We start from the raw sequence: 22461 nt of genomic DNA on the forward strand, positions 1-22461 counted from the left end.
GTTAATCCCTTCCCATCGATGTAGATCATTCTTTTTGAGTTTTTTAATCCACTGGGACAATAAGGTTTTGAAATAGGTTAATCTAAGCCATAACATTCTTTGCTCAAACTTAATCCCAGAGTTGCTTGATTTTTTTATTCTTACAACTATTAAAGTGGGCATTTACTTCAGCAAGAACCTACTTCAACCATTTCCAGAGTGTTATGTTTTAAGGAAGACATAGGTCATTTTAATTAAAGTTCAAGCATGTTCCTAAGAATGCTTGACTTATAGCCCTCACAGTCATTGCAACATGCATTTGCTACAACTGTTAACTCTATCTTCCTATCCATACTAATATTAATAACCCAAGGATTGCATAAAGCTAGAGGAAGTAGCCCAAATTCTCCACCCACAACACCTTTAGCTAAGCATTATGAAGTAATCAAAAGACTTGTGCAGGAAATATAACATTACATATAATGAAAATATGAAAGTAGAAGGAGTTTTTAAAATAATTGAATTGCATTAAAAAAAGAAGTAGAACTACTAGATTTTCTTCCATTGAAAGAAAACAAAAATAATTACAAAGGTTTCACATAAAGCACTCCTCTTCTTTCCAAGAATCACACATGTCCACTATCACCCCTTCTCCCTCCTAAAATCATTCTCAAACTAATACTATATATAACAAAAACATGAAGGTAAATGGAGTTTTTAAAAGAATTGAATTGCTTTCAAAATAGAAGAGAAGCTATAAGATTTTTTCCATTGATAGAAAACAAAAATAATTACAAAGGTTTCATATAAAGCACTCATCTTCTTTCCAAGAATCACACACATACACTATCACCCATTTCCCCCAAAATCCCTCTCGAACTAGTATTCTGTCTTTTTTTAGGATAGAGCTCTTAAAAGTATGACATGATGTAATAAACTCTTAAATTTTATTCGCTTAATAAAGTTCCAGATCTTATAATCGCTCTGGCCTATATCTTTTGCATTGTACATGACTTGGGTGCATTAGGAGTTGTATAAAAGATCCAAGTCATGGTTCCTTGCAAATAAATGACTTGTTCACAATTAGTTTATGGGTCTAGGCATCCTATTAGGCATTATAGTGAACCACCTCCTAATTGGAGGGATGTTTGGTCTTGGCTATCAAGATGAGTTTTCTATGGTGAGTGTACTAGTGTGTATGGTTACACATTAGATAGGACCAATGGTGAGTCATGACTTAAGGTTATTAAGTAGTCATTATCTCATCGTTCATTGTGTTGTTTCTCAACCTTGAGAAAATGTTAAGCTTGTGTTGAAGTTAGTAGTGGCTTTGACCAACGGGTAAGATTGCAAGTTGATCACATATTTTCTATGCATTGGGTCACTATTGATAGAAGCCAATAACAATATATATTATCAATGGAGGTACCATATTATTTTATTGGATTGAGACAATATGTCCCATTAGGTGATCCTAATGAGGTGTACATGTTCATGAAAACTATGACCATAGTAGTTGCTCAAGTGGAACTTAACATCAACTCTTGAAGAGCTAAGATTTGTCAATTGAACACACAATAGAAAGATTTGTAACTCAAGGATTGTAGAGATAGTTTAGAAAGACTTATAACTTTCACCTTATTAGACTATAGACACCAATTCATGGGAAGACTAAGCATAATGGATAGTAGGTCACAAACCCAAGCACATAATGTTTTGTTATTTACATAGGATACTAGAGTTCAATTAATTATTTGTAATGGAATGTTGAATCAACTTCATGATTGGATTCTGAGGGAGTTAGTACTTCTATAGGTCCCAATGGTCCCCACTTTAAGCTCATATACCTTGTTGGCATGGGTTATGAGGTCAACTTGGCTCTAGGTTCACTTTTGTGCATAGGGGTGTTTTGGTAATTATGCAAGGTTACACAAGGATAAGTGATCAAGGTCTATGGATTGGGCTAATTGATTAATTAATAGGTCTTGCTAGGTTAATTAATCAATTAAAACCCTTTTTAGGCTAGATTAAATGACCCAAACCCTTTGTGGGTTCAAGTTACTTAAGTCTAGTGGGGAACCCTGTAAATATCTTCTTAGGGGTTAGGGTTTTCATAGGTTTTTTTTTTTTTCTAAAGAATCGTCTTCCACCTCCAAAGAAAGAGAAATCCATAACCTCCACTCTCATTTCCATTTCTACCAAAAGTGTGTTAAAATCAAGGTTTGAGTCATTAGGTAGAAGACTCTCGGTTTATGTCACTTTTATGATTTCGTTTTTCATCTTCACTACATGGATTCAATTTAGGGACATATGAATCTAAGGTATGTCTTTTGTTAGCACTTTCTAAATCTATTTAAAGTTAAAAAAAAAACAACTTTTTTTTGGTGTGTATGGGATTTAGAAAAAACTATGATAGTTTTGCATGTTCCTAACTTGATCTAGACTTGGGAAATGGAGAGATTCGAGATTTTTCCATCAACTTTTATAAGTCCCCCTTCCCTTTTCTTCTTTTGCACTTGCTTGTGTTTCCACCAAAAGTAGGTAGGCGGAGTTTAGTTGGAAATCGAAGTCAAAGAATGATGGGTATGGTAGGAGCAATCACTATGGTTGTTTCTTTTTTGTTTAGATGTGACTATAGGGTCAAAAGTGATAACCAATAAGCTCCATTTTAGGCACGCTTTCTGAGTTGTGAACGTAGGGTGTGCTTTTAAGAGTGTGCACAGGCAGTCTTAGAATTGCATATATACTTGTTGAAACCGCACTTCTAATTTTGGAGGTGTACAATATGAGTTTGTGTATCTTTCTGCCTTTTAGTGCACTATTTTGGTCCATTTCTTTTAAGGGTTGGTTGGTGAAACTAAGATTTGTGCATTTATAAGATGAGCAATTTGAGAATTGCACACATTAGTGATGCACAATATTAGAATTAAGCACTTAAGAGGTGTCCAATATTTATCCTTTATGAAAATTTGCTTTTTGATGATTCTACAGTCTTGCTCAATGGTTTGTACTTCTACCAATAACACTTAAAAACACCTAAATTAAGCTCCAAAACACATTAGTTCAAAAAATAAGGGATCCAACATCAAATCTTTGCTAGCGGTAGATTTTGAAACCTTACTTGCCAAAATAGGTTTAATTAATCCTATTAAGATGAGAAGTTTAGGGTCTCATCAGTTATGGGCACTTGGGTTTAGAGATAAAAATGCCATGAGCCCTTAAGCATAAGTGTCAAGCCTTGAACAAGTCATAGTACTTTTTTTTTTTTCACATGAATTCTTAATTTTCACTTCTAAGTGTCTCTTAAGTTAAGGAATCAAATTCTCAAGCAAATTACCATAAGCAAATATAGTGCACATCGTGTGAAATGAGTTTCAAATAGAAATTGCAGCTACAAATATATTATTCAAAGAATCCTATGACTTCAATCAAACTATATCAACATGCATGTGTAAATCCTGGCAAAGTAAATTAATTACCTAAAAATATATCATCTAATCATGCTCTTAATTCAAGAATGAAAATTTTCCTTTCATTAAGCTGATTTTTGAAGAAAAAAACATGTCAATATCATTATTTAAGCATAACAATTTTGAAACTGATTAGATTCCTTAACTTAAGATGAAGTTTTTAAACAAGAGCATGAAGCTTTTGGAAGCACTTGGAGACATCAACACTTGTTTAAAGATGAAGATAAGGGGATAGTGTGAAGATTTCTACAAAGTTCCAGATATTTTTTGTATATAGCACTTGTAATGGTAATTCTAGAGAGTTTTAAAGATATAAGGAACATTTGAGGGTCCCAGAGAGTTTCATAAGTGCCTATTAATAGAGAATGGTCTCATTTAGCCAAGGCACAAGAACTTAAGAGCATTCCTAACCTTTGTAAAGCATTCTTATGCAATGCTTCCTTTGTTGTTCCTAACTTTTAGCCAATATTACTGAATAGCAATTAAAATCCAACATAGAAATTCAATTATTATGTATGATTTGAAAAATTAAAAAATAAAAGAAAAAAACAAGTCAATGTTAAAAATATTAACATATATAAAAGTCTAATTATACTAAAATATAATTAATTAGCCTCTAATAAAATTTCAGAAATTACCTCCAATTTTTCATCATGGAATTAACAAATTTTGAATTTTAGAGGTGTTTAAAATTTCCAATTCCATTTCCATTTCCATGAAGGCAATTTTAAATAAAAAAACAATGGGATAATTAAATGAAAATAATTTACCTTTCCTAAGCATATAAAAAAAACTAGTTGTCACCTTAATGGGCTCCTAGAAATTAGCACTAGATTTTGAATTTTAGAGGTGCTTAAAATTTCCATTTCCATTTCCATTTCCTTAAAATTAGCACTATATTTTGAATATCTGACCTATTTTTCTATGCACATGACTACTTCTCCCCATTCTCATGTGAACCCACTAATCTCCAATTTGCACAAGAAGAAGAAGATTGCTCTCCATTCTCATGTGAGCCCATTGATTTTCTATTTGCACAAGAAGAACAAGAAATGCATGTTTTTTTTTTTTTTAAACAAAAATGTTTTTTACCTATTAAGGTAAGCTTGTGAAATATCTCATCAGTTGTAGGCCATTTTGAAAGAGTGATTTCCTAGAACATTGAATTCTTTATTCAAATTATAATATTTTATGTAATTTTATTTTACATTTCAATGTCATCACAAAAAATTTTGAGTTTTTGTTTTTTGGCAAGTTGTATCAAAACCTATGTTTCATTAATTACATAAACATAATTTTTTTTTCTTTTCTTGCTTTCTTTTTCTTAATTTTTTGTGTTTTGTTCATGTTTTGGGTTTAATTTCTTTGTTATCAACAGTTTGGTGTTATCTACTTCTTTTGACAACCTTTTTAACGATTCCGACGTCGAAGATTTGCTATGACTTACATTGATGAGTTGTGTATTTCATCAATAGGTGAGAGGTGTGAGGAAGAGAAGCGGCTATGAGGATACTAGACCATACCATTATAGAAATGGCAGAAGATCAAAATGTGATTACAAATGAAAATTTTGATTCATCTGAAACAAACGATGATAAGTGTACTCGAACTCTTGATGTTGCGAAGACTCCTCATACAAGACCTACATCTTTTGATCAAAATTTGATGTTTATTGAAGCTTGGGAACATTTGAAACGATCGGTTGTTTATTACAAGGGACAAGAAATTGGTACCATTGATGTACTTGATAATGCATTAGGTGCACTCAACAGGGTTAAAAAAATTAGTCGAGTCTAGTACGACTCGACCGAGTCGTATCCGCTTTGACATTGATTGCGACGAGTTTAGTACTAGATATAGATTTATACCCAGACTTGGCATTGAATTGGTTGGACTCAGATGACTTGATTGATATTCCGAGTTAACTCAGTCGACTCAATTAAAAAAAAAAAAAAAAAAAACTCAATCAAGAGATTCTTTTTCCTTTCCTATCATAACAAGAATCAAAGATTTTAAGAGAAATAAAAGATTCATCTACAAAAGAAAACACCCGTGAATCTGTGATTCACAAACCCAATCTTTCAACCACAACATCAAATGAGAAGAAGAAAAGAACAAGTTTGAAACAAACCCGTAACCCTTTCAAAAGCCCTTAAAAAGAGAAAAATCAATAAAGGATGAGACACAATTGAAGATTTACCTACTTGACCTTAAATCTATCATTGTCGGAGTGTACATCTTTGGTGCGCCGCCAGTGCCGTAATGGTGGTGGGACGCCGACAAGGTAACCCTCCTTCCTCCGATTGTGGTTGTGTGGTGTCATGGTTGCTACAAACGTGTGATTGTGTGTGGCAGTGTGGGTGTGTTGGGGAAGGCCTGACAGTTTGCAGAATGTGGTGTGTTGGGGAAGATAGCCAACAAGTCGTGGTGTGTTAGGGTCCTTGGGGAAGACAAGCCAACAAAAATAAAATTGAAGATATATTGGTAAAGGTAAAATTTGATTTACCTTATTTAAATGTATTTAAATTGGTATATTCACATGTATCTAAATTAGTAAAATTGGGAAGTATAGTAAACGGTTAAATTGAGGAAGGAAATTGAAGATAAATTGGTAAAGTTAAAATTTGATTTACCTTAATTTGATTTATTATTTACATGTATTTAAATTGATAAAATTACATGTATTTAAATTGGTAAAATTGGGGAGTATGGTGGACAGTTAAATTAGGGAAGGAAATTGAAGTTAAATTGGTAAAGTTTGAATTTGGTTTATTTGAATTTGATTTATTTATTTACATGCATTTAAATTGGTAAAATTGGGGAGTATGGTGGACAATTAAATTGGAAAGTAATGTTTATATATAATGTTATGAAATTGTGGAATTGGAAAGTAATATTTATATGAAATTGGGGTATTGATAATAATAATATTAAATATATTTATATGTAATATTTTTATATTATGTTGAGATTATATTTTTAATTTATTAAATTATGTAATTTTTTTATTTTATAATATTAAATTGATTTACGTGTATTTAAATTATTAAAATTAAAAAATTTATGTATGTAGTGTAAAGTAATGTTTAGACGTAATGTTATGAAATTGGAGACTTGGAAAGTAATGTTTATATGAAATTGGAGAATTCATAATGATAATATTACGATGATATTAAATATATTTATATGTAATGTTTTTATTTTATATAGAGATTATATTTTTAATTTATTAAATTATGTAATTTTTTTATCTTATAATATTAAATTGGTTCACTAAATTATTTTTGTATGGTATAGAAATTATATTTCTTAATAACATACATTTATATGGTAAACTTTATATTATATAGATATTGTATTTTTAATTTATGTTTTTATCTTATAATATTGCAAAATTAAATTACATTAGAAAATTAATAATTATTTAAAACATTTTGTTTTTTCAAAAATCATAATGGTAAAAGTAATGATTTAATAATACGGATTGAAGGGTATGCATTTACATGGTATAGAGAAAATTACATTTATATTTGAATTAATTTTACTTCATTATTTCATGTAATTTTTTTATTTTATAATATTCTACAATTAAATTACAATAGGAAATCAATACTTATCAAAACAAACTTCTTTAAAAGAATTTTTTTTTTTGTAAAAATATTCATTTATTTAACTATTATTTATTTTAATTAAAAAATATATAAATAAGTGGAAAATCAAATATGGTGAACTTAGGTGAGATCGTGTTTATTATTTTTTTTTAATATAATTTATTTTTATATGGTAACAATATGAAACATATAAGTGAGTGGAAAATTGAATATTATAATTCTTATATAAATGTGTTTATATATATATATATATAATTTGAAAAGTAAGTTGTTTTCCTTTTATACATGGTTAGGTTAAAATTTCAAAATGGTTTCAAAATATGGTATTGGTTGGGAGCATGCAGAATCTGATACTGGTAGTAGAAGAACCATAAAGTGTAAATATTGTGAGAAAGTTATACATGACGGTATAACAAGATTTAAGCAACACATCGCACATATATCCGAACAAGTGGAAGGATGTTCACGTGTACCGATAGAAGTGTCACATAGTGTTCCACAACATATGTCTGATTCTTCAAAAGAAAAAGCAAAGTAAGAGGAAAAAAAATGAACGACTTTTGAGTTCCTTAAATAAAGAAAATTTTTATGAAATTGATGAGGGTGATTCTGATGATGAAATTGAGGAAGTTGCTATGGCTGGTTTTGAAAGAAGATAAATGAAACAAGCAATGAAAGAAAGTTGTTGAATTTTTAAGAAGGTAGACAAGAGCATCAAAAGGGTGCTAGTTCTTTACAACCTTCTAATGCTAGGATTAAGTGCAGATCGACACGTAATTTTAGTGTAAGAGAAGGACTAGCATACCTCTAAAAGGAATTGGTCTCTACATGTTTCAATCAAAGCAGAAATCAATAAAAAACTTGTTTTCTATTGAAGGTGTGAAGAAAGTGGGTAAAGTTATTTCTAAATTCTTTCTCTTTAATGCAATACCCTTTAATGTAGTTGATAGTAAGCCTTACTATCAATCAATGATTGATGCCATAGCAGAAGTAGGTCCAAGGATCAAAGGTCCCATGGGATACCAAATTGGAAACACATATTTGGAGGAGGAGGTGCAAGAGCTTGAGGTATATATAACAACATTGAAGGCTAAATGACCTATATATGGGTACACAATCATTTGTGATGGTTGAAGTTCTAGGACTAGAAAGTCTATCATCAATTTCATGATTTATTGTGATAGAACTATGGTATACCATTCTTCAGTTGACACTACCAACACACCTAAGACAACAAACTACATATTTTCCCTTATGGATAAAATTGTAGAGGAGGTTGGGAAAGAAAATGTTGTTCAAGTAGTCATTGATAATGAGACAAGTTTTAAAGTAGTCGATATGTTGTTGATGGAAAAGCGGAAGCATTTGTTTTAGTCTCCTTATGTAGCCCATTATATTGATTTAATGCTTGAAGATATTGCAAGCATGAAGCAAATTAAGGAGATATTAGATCAAACAAAGATGATCACATAATTTATTTATAATAGCTTGAAAGTAGTGAATTTGATGAAAGTGTTCACCAATGATAGAGATAGAGATCTGTAAAGGCCAGGAATAACCCATTTTGCCACTGAATTCATTTCACTTAAGAGTCTTATACGTTGTGAGGTTGATCTAAAGAGAATATGCACAACAAATGAGTGGCGTGAATTTAATAAAGATAGGAGCAGAAAAAGTCAAACAGATAAGCTTTCCAACCTTATCTTAATTTATCGATTTTAGAAAAAGGTAAGGGAAGTTCAAACCATCATGGAACCTCTCATCAAAGTATTGAAATTGGTTAATCAAGATAAAAATGTCACACTATCAATCATTTATGAAGCAATGGATAGAGCTAAATTGGCTATTAGGGCTTCGGTCAAGTAATGGGAAAAGTATTGGGAAGCCATTGATAGAAAGTGAGAAGGTCAATTGCACAGACATTTGCATGCTGTAGGTAATTAAAAAATTCTTTATATTTTTTTTAAAATTTTTTCAAGTACAAATTATTATAAACTGATCATTATTTAACTTATGACTGCATATTTTTTAAAATCCAATGTTCCAATGTTCAAAGTATTTCTCCAACCATCTAAAAATTAAAATTGGATTAAATGAGGTTATTAAGAGATTAGAGCCAAATTTGGATAGCCAAGCAAAAGCTATTAACGAGGTATAATAATAATTTGTGACCTTTATATAATACATTTTGTATATGTAATGTGCATTAACAAAAAAAAATGTTAATGATGTAGGTGAAATTATTTATTGACGGCCAAAAAGAATTTGGAAGTGCACTTACAAATAAAGCAATAAATCAATTTCTTCCAGGTACTCAATACATTTACATCTATTACAAATAAGAAATTATCATCATTTGTTGTTAAATATATCATAATGATTAATAAGTATGTATTTTCTTTATTATAGCTGAATGGTGGAACAACTATGACGATGAAGGTCCACATCTACAAAATATTACTATTAAAATTTTAAGCCAAACTTGTTCTTCATCAGGTTGTGAAAGAAATTGGAGCACATGGTCATTGATTCACATAAAGCTATGCAACCGTTTGGCAATGAAAAAGTTGCATAAGTTAGTTTATGTGTACTACAATATGCGACTTCGAGTAAAGAATTTGATGCAAGAGCGAAACAATGAAGATTTATACAATCCAATTGATTTGAATCACATCTTTAATGATGATGATATATTATATGAGTGGATACGAGAAGGAGAGGAACTTATTTTATCATCTGATAATTTGGATTGGTTGGATAAAGGTCTTCCCTCTAATGAAAAAAGATAGAGAAATAGTTCATGAAGATGATGGTGCCACAAATCGTAGAGTTAGTAGGCGTACAAGCAATGCTACACAAGAAAGAGATATTGATTCTTCAAGTTCTAGTAGTGATGATGGTGGCAATGGGGATAGTAGGCAAGGTGGTGGCACTGGTGAGGGTACTAGAGGAAATGGTAGTGCTAGTGGCGGTTATGTTAGTCAAATAGATCCTGGCATGTCATGGGCACAAGGAGATGAAAATTACTATGCCACACAAGATAGATATATGGATATTGACCAGGGATATGGGAACAACAAAAGCATTTGGAAATACTAACTACATTTCCCAGTGATGATGAGTATTCTAGTGGTCATGATTATCATAGATCAAATTATCACCGTATTGACGAACACTTACAAAATTTGGGTATAGGATCAAGGTCATATTTAAGAGGAGTAGATGATAGATCATATCACAACTTTAGAGACCGTGATAGCTCTTCCAATACTTTTAGTAGAAATGATTTTGATCGATTTCCAATGATGCATCCAGAGGGATATTCAAATACTGGAACATGAGCTAGTGATTCCTATGGATATGATTAATCTTCTAATAGCAGTAGCATTGCCTATCGAGGTTTTAAATACTATCAATATGGTGTTGGTCTCAAACAGCATTCGAAACCATATTTTCCTAATTATGGATCATCAAGTCAATCATATCAACTAACATATTCGAGTTATGAACAACTCTTTTAACCATATCCTCACTATGGGAATTACCATCCCAATTTGTATACTCGTCGTAGGACTGATGATAATGATTTTGAACACCCTCGTCATTCAACATGGAATTGATTATTTTATTGTATGTTTTTCAGTAAAAATGTTATTATATTTGAAATAAAATAATTTTCTTTTATTAGCATTATCATAAATAACTTTGAGCGGATACTTTTATAACTATTAAATAATGTTAAATGTGAGACAATTTTATTTTATTAATTTTTTTGAACTTAATTAATTGTATATATTTTTCTGATGATTTACATAATATTTTTATAATTTTCTAATCAGCTTATTTTACGTATTGTACGATACCATGTCGATACACTGAGACCGATACGCCTCGGGACCCTCCAAGTCAGTGATCGATACTACAACTTTGAACCATGGCACTCAACTATGATTAGGTATTATATATATGGATTCCTTTTCTTTTTTAACTAACTAAAATGTTCTGTTTGGGGATAGAGAAAGTGTCCAATGATTAAAACCTAATACTTCTACTAATGTTCACAAGATCAAACAAATTAAGATTAAGTAGCTCAACCATGTCCTGTACAAATTCTTGGCCTATGGGAGAGGAATTAAGTTCTTTAGTTTCAAACCAACTAAAAGCAGAAAACATGAAACTTCAAATTCATTTCCTCTGGGGATTTTACTCACATACATGTCTACGAGCATGAATCTTTGGGTTTGTAATGTTTTAGTGCATATTTTTACCTAGATGCGTATTAACTATTGATTATCTGGCATTCATCAATCTTCGGGTTTTCGTCATAGATTTTGTTCCTAGTGCTTTAGCATACTTGACGAAGGTGTTAATTTTTTTCCTATAATGTGTCGCCATATATAATTACATTTGTGTAAATATTATTTAAGGATATCAATTGATAGGTAGGTGAATCAATTGATTAGGCATCCAAGAGTCTTATGTATGGAAGACTCAAATTAAAAATGAAGAGTTAGAAAATTTAATTTATATGAATGTAGTGTTACAACTTTTGTAACTCCATCATTATGAAATTTATTTGGTACATTATGTCTATGAGTAATGGAGGAAAATGGAAAAGTATAACCTATGCAATTATAGAGATGCATTCAAGTTCATAACCCACCATTACCCATTAATTTGTACATAATGGGTGTAAATAATGAGTATAACTTCCATATAGTCTTTGATGGGAAGACTAGGAGATGTACAATTTTTTATAAGTCGAGGTCCCAAGCCACACTCTCATTCTCATGTCTTTTTGTTGTTTTATTTTCAACAAAATACACCACACAAGTGACCCATCCACTATATGAGAGTAGTGAATTGAAAACTTTGACAATCCAATTCACAAGGTGTCTCAATCTCCGTTCAAAAGTTTTATTGGTATCATGGATCAAGGTAAGAATATGATCATTATTTTAGTATTTCCATTTATTTTGTTTTATGTATCCAAAATTGTTTTTAAAAAATAATTATTTCTGTATAAATTTTATAAAAGTTTGGTTAACAATTGGTATTAGAGCCAACCAATTTTGGATAATAAAACATATTTTTTCATTTTTTGATTATTGTTTGATCTTATGGACAACTAAAATATATATGATGTGATGTGTATGAATGTAGTAACACACATTTTCAATGTTTCATGATTTCAATCATATCTATTGCATGATTTTATGAAAGTTGCAAAAATATGATTAGTAATTTAAATGTGTGATTATGAAAATCTCAAGAAATAACTTTTCTAGTATGTATGCTTATTTACTTGTTTGTTTGAAGATGATCATATACATATATATATATATATATGTGTGTGTGTGTGTGTGTGTGTGTGTGTGTGTGTTGTTCAACTTATGAAACAAGTGTTGATCAACACAACGGAGGATCATCACCATGTTTGATTATATGACAAGAGTTTAATAATTAAAGGTTGATGAAGTTTTTACCCGACGATATTAAACTTCAATGCTTTTATTTTAATAATTATGTCATATCTATATGATTTATGAATTATTATAATTCAACCGAACGGAGGGATTATAATAATGCACTTTTGAATTATATGATTGTAGTTTAGTCCAACAAAAGAACTATGATATGATCTCTTATGTTTATGATTAATGTGATATCTAACTTAATTTTTGTTGTAGTTAGATTATTGTAAAGTGTGGTGTTAAATATTGTCATGACATAAAATAATTTTCCTTTTGAATTAAATTTTATTTTGCAGCAATGAATCTTACTGCTATTACAGACTATTTGTCTAGTATTGAACAATTAAGTGGGGCAAATTTTAAAAAATGGAAGGAACAAATTGGAATTGTTCTTGGTTGCATGGATTTGGACTATGCCTTAAGAGAGCCTACACCCATAAAGCCAACTCCTGAAAGCACTAATGAACAAAAGGCTTTATATGAAAAGTGGGGGTCCTCTAATCGCATGAGTCTAATGATTGTGAAAGGTTCAATCACTCCTGCAATTCATGGAGCAATCCCGGATTCAGATAATGCAATGAGCTATATTAAATTAGTTGAAGAACAATTCTTAGGAACTTCCAAGGCCTTGACAAGTACTCTTATGATCAAAATGATAACAATGAAATATGATGGTCATAGTGGTGTAAGTGAGCACATCATGAAGATGAGTGACATGGCTTCTCAATTGAAAGAAATGGACATGGCAATTTCTGAAGGTTTTCTTGTTCACTTCATAATGACTTCCCTTCCTTCACAATTTGGTCCTTTCAAAATTAATTATAATACTCATAGGGATAAGTGGAAAATGAGTGAACCAATTGCCATGTGTGTTAAAAAAGAAAAGAGACTTATAGTGAAAAAGCCAGATATGGCTCACCTCACTATTGGTCCAAATAAAAAATCCTTCAAGAAAAGTAAAGGTAAGAAAAAGAAGCAAGGTAATGATGTATCTCACAATGGGCAAAATGACGAAAATAAGATACAATGTCATTTTTTCCACAAGAAAGGTCACAAAAGAAGAGATTGTTCAGGCTTTAAGGCTTGGTTGGAAAAGAAAGGTAAAACTCAATGCTTAGTGTCTTATGAATCTTATTTAGTTGATATACCACCAAACTCTTGGTGGATTGACACCAATGCAAGCATTCACATAACGAATTTATTGCAGGGATACCTTACAAGCAAAAGACTAAGTAAAGGAGAGCGAACCATTACTTTGGGAAATGGAACAGAAGTGGAAATTGAGGCTATTGGCAATCTTCATTTAATTTTGGATATTGGTTTCATTATGGATTTAGTAGATACAATTTATGTTCTTGTTTTTACTAGAAACCTAATTTTAGTTCCAAGACTTGATTCTTATGGTTATGAATTAAAGTTTGGAAATAATGGAGTTTCCTTGTTCTATAATTCTTGTTTGGTTGGCTCTGGTAGTTTACATGGTTATCTTTATTCATTGAATTTAGATTGCAAATATTCACAGTCTCTTTTATCCTATCATGTGCATGAATTCTCTAAAAAAACGAAATCGAGTGAATGAAAATTCATCCATATTGTGGCATAAGCGATTGGGTCACATTTCAAGAGAAAGAATGGAACGTCTTATTAAAGATGAAATTTTGACTTCACTTGATTTTTCTGATTTTACTAGTTGTGTTGAATGCATGAAGGGAAAATACACTAACGTTAAGAAAAATGGTGTCTCAAGGGCTACTAAATTGTTAGAATGTATTCATTCTGACATTTGGGGACTTTATTCAATTCCCACTATCAATAGACATAATTACTTTATTAGTTTTATTGATGACTTTTCAAGGTATTCTTATGTGTATCTTATTCGTGAAAAATCTGAAGCGTTAGATGTTTTTAAGATTTATAAAGCCAAGGTTGAAAATCAACTCAATCAGTAAATTAAAAGTGTAAGATCTGATAAATGGTGAATATTATGGCAGGTTCACCGAATCAGGTCAACATCTTAGTGCTTTTGCCTTATTTTTAAGAGAGCATGGTATCATTGCAAACTACACAATGCTTGGAACACCAGAGCAAAATGGTGTAGCAGAGTGACGAAATCGTACTCTAATTGACATGGTGAGAAGTATAATGAATAACTTAACCTTGCCTTAATTTTTGTGGGGTGAAGCATTGAAAACTGTTGTTCACATTCTCAATCGTGTTCCTAGTAAGGTTGTACCCAAAACTCCTTATGAGTTATGGGTGGATAGGAAACCGACTTTGAATTATTTATATGTATGGGGATGTCTGACTGAAGCTAAAATTTTTAACCCACAAATAAAGAAATTGGATTCTAAAACCATAAGTTATAGTTTCATTGGCTATCCTGAAAAATCAAAAGGTTTTAGATTTTATTGTCATGGTTAGGGCCCTAAAATTGTTGAAACTAGACATACTGTGTTTTTAGAAAATGAATATTTTAGTGGGAGAACTGAGATTAAAAAGTTAACCTCTAATGAAGTATCAATACCAATGATGGAATATGGTGTGACTCAAGAGGTTTCTCGTAATGAAAATGAGAATGTCCCAACTATAGAAGTATCTTTATGTAGATCAGAAAGAGAGAAAAAACTTGTTGTATCAAATGACTATGAAGTTTATCTTAATGAGTATGATTATGATGTTGGCTTGGAAAGTGATCCTACTTCTTATGATCAAGCCATCAATGGTGAAAATTCAACTCTATGGCTTTATGTTATGGAAGAAGAGTTGAAATCAATGAAAGATAATGAAGTTTGGGATCTTGTAGAATTGCTCAAAGGAATTAAAACTATTGGTTGCAAATGGATTTTTAAAACCAAACATGATTCTAAGGGCAATGTCGAAAAATACAAGGCTAGGTTAGTTGCAAAAGGATACACTCAAAAAGAAGGAATCGACTATAAGGAAACATTTTCTCCTGTTTCCAAGAAAGATTCCTTAAGAATAGTCATGGTTTTAGTAGCTCATTTTGACTTAGAGTTACATCAAATGGACATTAAAACTGCCTTTTTGAATGGTGACTTGCATCAAGAGGTTTATATGGATCAACCTGAGGGTTTCAAGATAAAGGCAAGGCACATATGGTATGTAAACTTAAAATGTTCATATATGGTCTAAAGCAGGCTTCTAGACAATGGTATTTTAAATTCCATGAAATTCTCATCACTTTTGGTTTCAAAGAGAATCTAGTAGATCAATGTATATACCTTAAGATTAGTGGGAGCAAAATTTGTATCATTGTAATGTATGTTGATGATATGTTGCTTGCTAGCAACAATATGGGAATGATTTTTGAGACCAAACAATTTTTATCCAAGAATTTTGATATGAAAGATCTTGGTGAAGCATCCTATGTGATAGGAATTGAAATTCATCGAGATAGGTCACGTGGATTATTAAGATTATCCCAAAAGAACTATATTGAAAAAGTTCTTAAAAGATTTAACATGCAAAATTGTTCTAGCAGTGTTGCTCCTGTTGTGAAAGGGGACTTATTTTGTGAACTTCAATGTCCCAAAAATGATCTTGAAAAGAAACAAATGGACAAAATTCCTTATGCTTCTGCAGTAGGGAGTATCATGTATGCTCAAGTTTGCATTCGACCAGACATAGCTTATATGGTAGGCATGCTTGGTCGATACCAAAGTAATTCAGGTATTGATCATTGGAAAGCAGTTAAAAAAGTATTGCGTCATTTGCAAGGGACTAAGGATTACATGCTTACATACAGAAGAACAAATAATCTAGAGATTATTGGTTATTTTGATTCTGATTATGCCAATTGTAAGGATACCAAAAAGTTTACATCTAGCTATATTTTATGTTATCAAATGGACCTATTTCATGAAGAGCCATAAGCAATCATTGATAGCTTCTTCTACAATGGAGGCAGAATATGTAGCATGTTATGAAACCACATGTCATGCAATATGGTTGAGAAACTTTGTCTCAAGGTTTCATGTTATTGATTCGATAATGAGACCATTGAGAATATATTGTGATAATAGCATTGCTGTCCGATTCTCTAAAAATAATAAGACTACAGAAGGATCAAAGCACATTGATATTAAGTATTTGGTTTTAAGGGAGAAAATTCAAAATGGAGTTGTCTCTATTGAACATATTAAAAATACACTCATGTTGGCAGATCCATTGACAAAAGGTTTTCCACCTAAGCTTTTTATGGATTATGTTGCATGGATGAGCTTGGTGGCAAGTTTGTAAATTTTAGATTGATTGAGAGTGTAATGTATGTGATCACATTATAATGAGAATAAAGTTCTTGATTATGATATATTGATGATTATTATGTTACTTTTATACATCCATTTTGTGCACAATCTAGATGTTTAAAAGTTGATGGGACCATTATGTGAATGAATTACCATTATTGCCTTAATGTTGCTAATGTCATAAAACTCATTGATTCATGTTAATGGAGGTGCTAGTACTATAATCCTTGAAGAATATTGGATCGTTGTGTGATCCAATCATTTCAATGATTTGGTGTTAGTGGTTCCATGAAACATAATCTTAACATAAGGGATGCCTATTTTTGAGAAATTGTTATGGTCATATTATTTTTTAATCTATTACAAATATAATTATGTAGGCCAAGTGGGAGAATGTTAGTTTTTTTCCTATAATGTGTGGCCATATATAATTACATTTGTATAAATATTATTTAAGGATACCAATTGATAGGTAGGTGAATCAATTGATTGGGCATCCAAGAGTCTTATGTATGGAAGACTCAAATTAAAAATGAGGAGTTAGAAAATTTAATTTATATAAATGTAGTGTTACAACTTTTGTAACCCCATCATTATGAAATTTATTTGGTACATTATGTTTATGAGTAATGGAGGAAAATGGAAAAGTATAACCTATGCAATTATAGAGATGCATTCAAGTTCATAACCCACCATTACCCATTAATTTGTACATAGTGGGTGTAAATAATGAGTATAACTTCCATATAGTCTTTAATGGGAAGACTAAGAGATGTACAATTTTTTATAAGTTGAGGTCCCAAGCCACACTCTCATTCTCATGTCTTTTTGTTGTTTTATTTTCAAAAAAATACACCACACAAGTGACCCATCCACTATATGAGAGTAGTGAGTTGAAAACCTTGACAATCCAATTCACAAAGTGTCTCAATCTTAGTTCAAAAGTGTTATTGGTATTATGGATCAAGGTAAGAATATGATCATTATTTTAGTACTTCCATTTATTTTGTTTTATGTATCTAAAATTGTTTTTAAAAAATAATTATTTCTGCATAAAGTTTATAAAAGTTTGGTTAACAGAGGGGAAGCCAGAAATAGTGAAAAACTTTCTACTGAGGACTCTCGATCTTCAGTTGTCAGTGAAAGGCATTGATCGCTTCACACTTGAACAAGGACTGTCAGCCAGCTTCAAATTTCTTTATCCTCCAACACGCTTACACAAGGGCAACTGGGGACTATTCTTTATCTCATAGACTGGAATGCCATAATGGAATGAAGCTGATATTGTCTGTGTGTCTGGTCGAAGGGTTTGGTACATTCCCAACGCTTCTCTGTGCTGATGGTTGTTGCGTGACTGACCGCAGAATGGTGAGTACACACTGAAAATGATTTAAGGTTTTTTCCCATTTTAACTCTCCTGAAAGATTACAAATCGAGTATGATCAATCCTACTTTTCCTTTTAGCATTTTGGCTTACAGTGTCCTTTAATTTGGGCAGCTTAATTTGGTCTGCTTTCATGATTGTGATTTCATCTGCATGAAGCCGTCTGAGTGGTTAATTTCTAATGCAACTGGTTCAAAAGCGAAATCTATGTGGCCCCTAGAAGAAAATTTAACAGAGAAACATGCAACTAGAGAACAAGTAATTCATTGCTGTGGTTACCTTCCATCATCAACTATTCAGGTGATCATGCTTCGAGTTCGAACAATTCAATTTACCTAATGGGTTGTCATTGCTGTACATAGGGAGTTTCCGGTTACCCAATGGAGATCCAAGCACTGTTTTTCATGGCACTGAGGTGTGCAGTTCACCTTCTTCGAGAAGATGATGGGAAGGAGTTCAGTAAGAGGATTGAAAAACGATTGCAGGCATTGACCTACCATATGCGCAGTTACTTCTGGCTTGATTTTCAGCAACTGAACAACATATACCGGTACAAGACTGAGGAGTATTCTCATACTGCTGTTAACAAGTTCAATGTCATGCCTAACTCCATTCCAGACTGGGTTTTCGACTTCATGCCAATGAAAGGAGGATACTCCGTGGCCAATGTTAGTCCGACCAGAATGGACTTCAGGTGGTTTGTTTTAGGCAACTGTGTTGCGATTCTATCTTCCCTTGCAACTTACAATCAGTCCATGGCTATACTGGATCTCATTGAAGATAGGTGGGAAGAGCTTGTAGGTAAAATGCCTCTCAAGCTCTCTTATCCAGCTTTGGACATTCATGGCTGGTCGATAGAAACTGGCAGTGACCCCAAAAATACAAGATGGAGCTCTCAAAATGGGGGATCATGGCCAGGTGAGTTTTAAGTACCTTCTTTAATTTCATGCTTATAATTTCCCAGAATTAAGGTAATCCTTCACCATTTCTAACAATTTCAAATGCTTCTAGCAGGTCTATTGTGGTTGCTTACTGCAGCCTGCATCAAAACCGGATGGCCGGAGATAGAAAGAAAGGCAATAGAGCTAGCTGAGCATGCAGCGGATGTCCAAGGACGATTGGCAAGAATACTATGATGGAAAGGAGGGCTGCTACGTGGGCAAACAGTCTAGGAGACTGCAGACATGGTCCATTGCTGGGCACTTGGTTTCCAAGATGTTACTTGAGGAGCCCTCACATATTGGGATCATCGCTCTTGACGAAGACAAGAAAATCAAGCCCGCTACTATTACTCGCGCAATCACCTTGCCTACTAAGTTCCGGGCCTATCCTTGAAAAATTTTCTTCGTCTCCCCTGTGGTTTTCACAATGTTTTTATGATTAATTTATTCACTTTCATTTGAAACTGAAGATCATATGAGCACTGGTGGAACTAGTTTTTTCTGGTAATTAACCATCTGAATCTGAATTAGTATTGTGCATATGGTGTGTAAGAAAACCAGTCTCCGAGGGCTTGATTGGTTTAAAACTGTTTTACAATAGAGATGTAAGCATATTTTCCTTATTTTCCTTTACAATATCCTGATTAATAACTCAAATATAAAGATTGTTCTTCCAGTCTATTCTTCCTTCTTAAGGCGGGCACAATGCTTGAAATGCCAAAGTTAAGATGTAAGCATATTAACGGAATAATACACAAATAAAGTAAACCACATACAAAGGTACACAGGTTTTGACATGGTTCCATAAACCATGTCTACCCGGACAGAAGAGAGAACATTCTATTTTACAATAGAGAATATCATGGAGGATAGAAAGAAATACAATTATTATAGGTCCGAAACATCTCACTTTTCCTCGCTTTTTATATCTTCATCCTAAAGTACGAGCTTTTTTACTCTACTTGGTGTCTCTCACTCTTCCTTACATCTACACCCTCATGAATGGGTTCTATGAGATGTTTTGCTCTTTCTCATATTTCTATCTATCACATATGATCTTCACAAACTCATTTCTCGTTTCTAATTGTTTCCACACATGACCTAGAATATTTATAAAGATATTATTACTTAAATTTTTTTATTTAATAAATTTAAGATTTCTTTTAGATAAAGAACTATATTCCAATTAAGAATTTAAGACACTTGCTCAAAAAAATTTCCAATTTATTCATTGTGTTTTTAATTATTTCTTAGAACACTATTAAAAACTCTTAGACTCACTTCGAATCTGTTTTCATAAATCAATCTATAATAAAATAAATTCTCAATAAAATCATTTTAAGATCAAAATTTATCAAACATATTTTTTTCTATTAAAAACTATTTTTATTTCAAATAATAAAATACTATTTAAAAAAATTAAGAATAAATTCCAAACAAGCCTAAACATTCTCAAATGCCAGGAGAAAACTATAAATTTACCATTACCAACAATGCATTGGAAATTCAAGGAGTAACACAGGCAATGCCTAAAAGTGGCAATAGGTGCAAGGGGCTTGGCTTGGAGTACCTTTAATAACTAATCCAAGCATGGAAATGACTAGGGGTATCGATTCATATTGGTCGGTCATGTTCGTGTTGTGTCAAAATCTAGGTATTCTATTACATAGATTAACCTAAACCTGACACAAATAATAATCATATAACAAATATTAATCTAAATACTATCTAATTATTAAATGATAATACATTATATAATCTATTTAATAATCAAATCTTCCTATTTAATAATCAAGTTGAGTTAGACTTTATATATGTCTATTTATTTAAAAGTAAATTTAAAATGAGTTGATATATAAATAAAATAATTTAAAGATATAATTAGGTTAATAAGTGATATTATTAAATGGATTAATTTAGGTTAAATTCATATTATGCAAGTTAGAGCCCGTTTGGTAATGATTTTAAAAAACTCTTCCAATATTTTTAATACTTAAAAAAATTTAACATTTAAGTATAAAAAATATTAGAAACATTTTTTAAAATCACTATCAAACACATTTTTAATCCAAAACTACTTATTTATTAAATAAATTGTGCAAATTAACATGAATTTGATCCAAACTCATATATACTCAACCTAAACTCATAAAAAGCATGTTGAGTTCAAATCAAGATAAATATATATCAATGTTTTAAAAATCGGACCAAATCAGACCAAATTGGTTGAGCTTTTCGGTCTAGTTCAGGCACAGGTTGTGACCAATTCTTGACGAAATGTTTAATGACACCCCCAGCCCGCTTTATCCAATTCAAACAGGCCCACCTCCCTCCTCCCCTTTTCCCTTTGTATCATTAAAAAGGCGCTCAATTAAATAATTTCCATTTAAACTTTTAATGTTTTTATCTCAAAATCCCACCTAAGAGATTTGAACTCTAGACTTCAAAATCATTAAATAAATTAAAACACCACTCGGCTGCATCCAACTTATTACTTCATATGGTAATAAAAAATGGAAATATATTTTTTGCTAAAAAAATAATATTAAATAATTAAATTTTCTTTCTAAATGTTATTGATTTTTTAATTTATTATATATATTTAATTTTTTTATAATTATTTTTAATTTTAATAATATATAATAATATATTTATGATGTTATCAATTCAACTGTTGATCCAACTACTGAATTGTAAAATAATAATTTTTTTGTTGATCCAACTAATGAATTGTAAATCAATAATTTTTTTTTTTATTCAATGACCAATTTGATTTTAAAAACATTGTTATATATAGATACTCTTCTAAAATATTTGTTAAATTAATATTTTCCCAACATCAATATCATACTTTTCTGTCTTTCTTTCTATTTTATATTTTTTTCCTTTTTAAATCAGTCTTTTGACTGTTGATTTAACTTCAAAGTTAAATATACAATTCATAAACATAAAGCCAAAATCATTGTCAATAAGTATGATTTTATTCAGAAAGCTTAACCTTCAATCATGACTGTGGTTGTTGACACAATAAAAAAACAATGATTTGAAGACATTTTAAATTCTCATCCCATAACTTTTCTTACTTGAGAGTAGAAAATACTTCAAGGGTGAATCACTCGAAGCTTTTTTTTTTTTTTTTAATTGTTATCACATCCAATAAGGCTGGCATGGGAAGGCATTCCACCGTGGTTTCAACTCTAATTCAAGACTATTTTAAAACTATGCAAGTCCCTTACGCAACTAAAAGAAAACTTTCATAAGCCTAGTTGATGATTTAATTTTAATTATTAAACATATTAAATATATTTTCATTAATTAAAATTCAAAATATCTT

General features: G+C 31.3%; 1 pseudogene; it reads left to right on the plus strand.

The window, feature by feature from the left end:
* The first annotated feature begins 4982 nt into the window (after positions 1-4982).
* On the plus strand, positions 4983-19521 carry LOC100253012 (alkaline/neutral invertase CINV2-like; annotated as a pseudogene).
* Positions 19522-22461: the final 2940 nt, after the last annotated feature.

This window comes from Vitis vinifera, chromosome 6 (genome assembly GCF_030704535.1).
Source record: "Vitis vinifera cultivar Pinot Noir 40024 chromosome 6, ASM3070453v1".
Taxonomy (NCBI): domain Eukaryota; kingdom Viridiplantae; phylum Streptophyta; class Magnoliopsida; order Vitales; family Vitaceae; genus Vitis; species Vitis vinifera.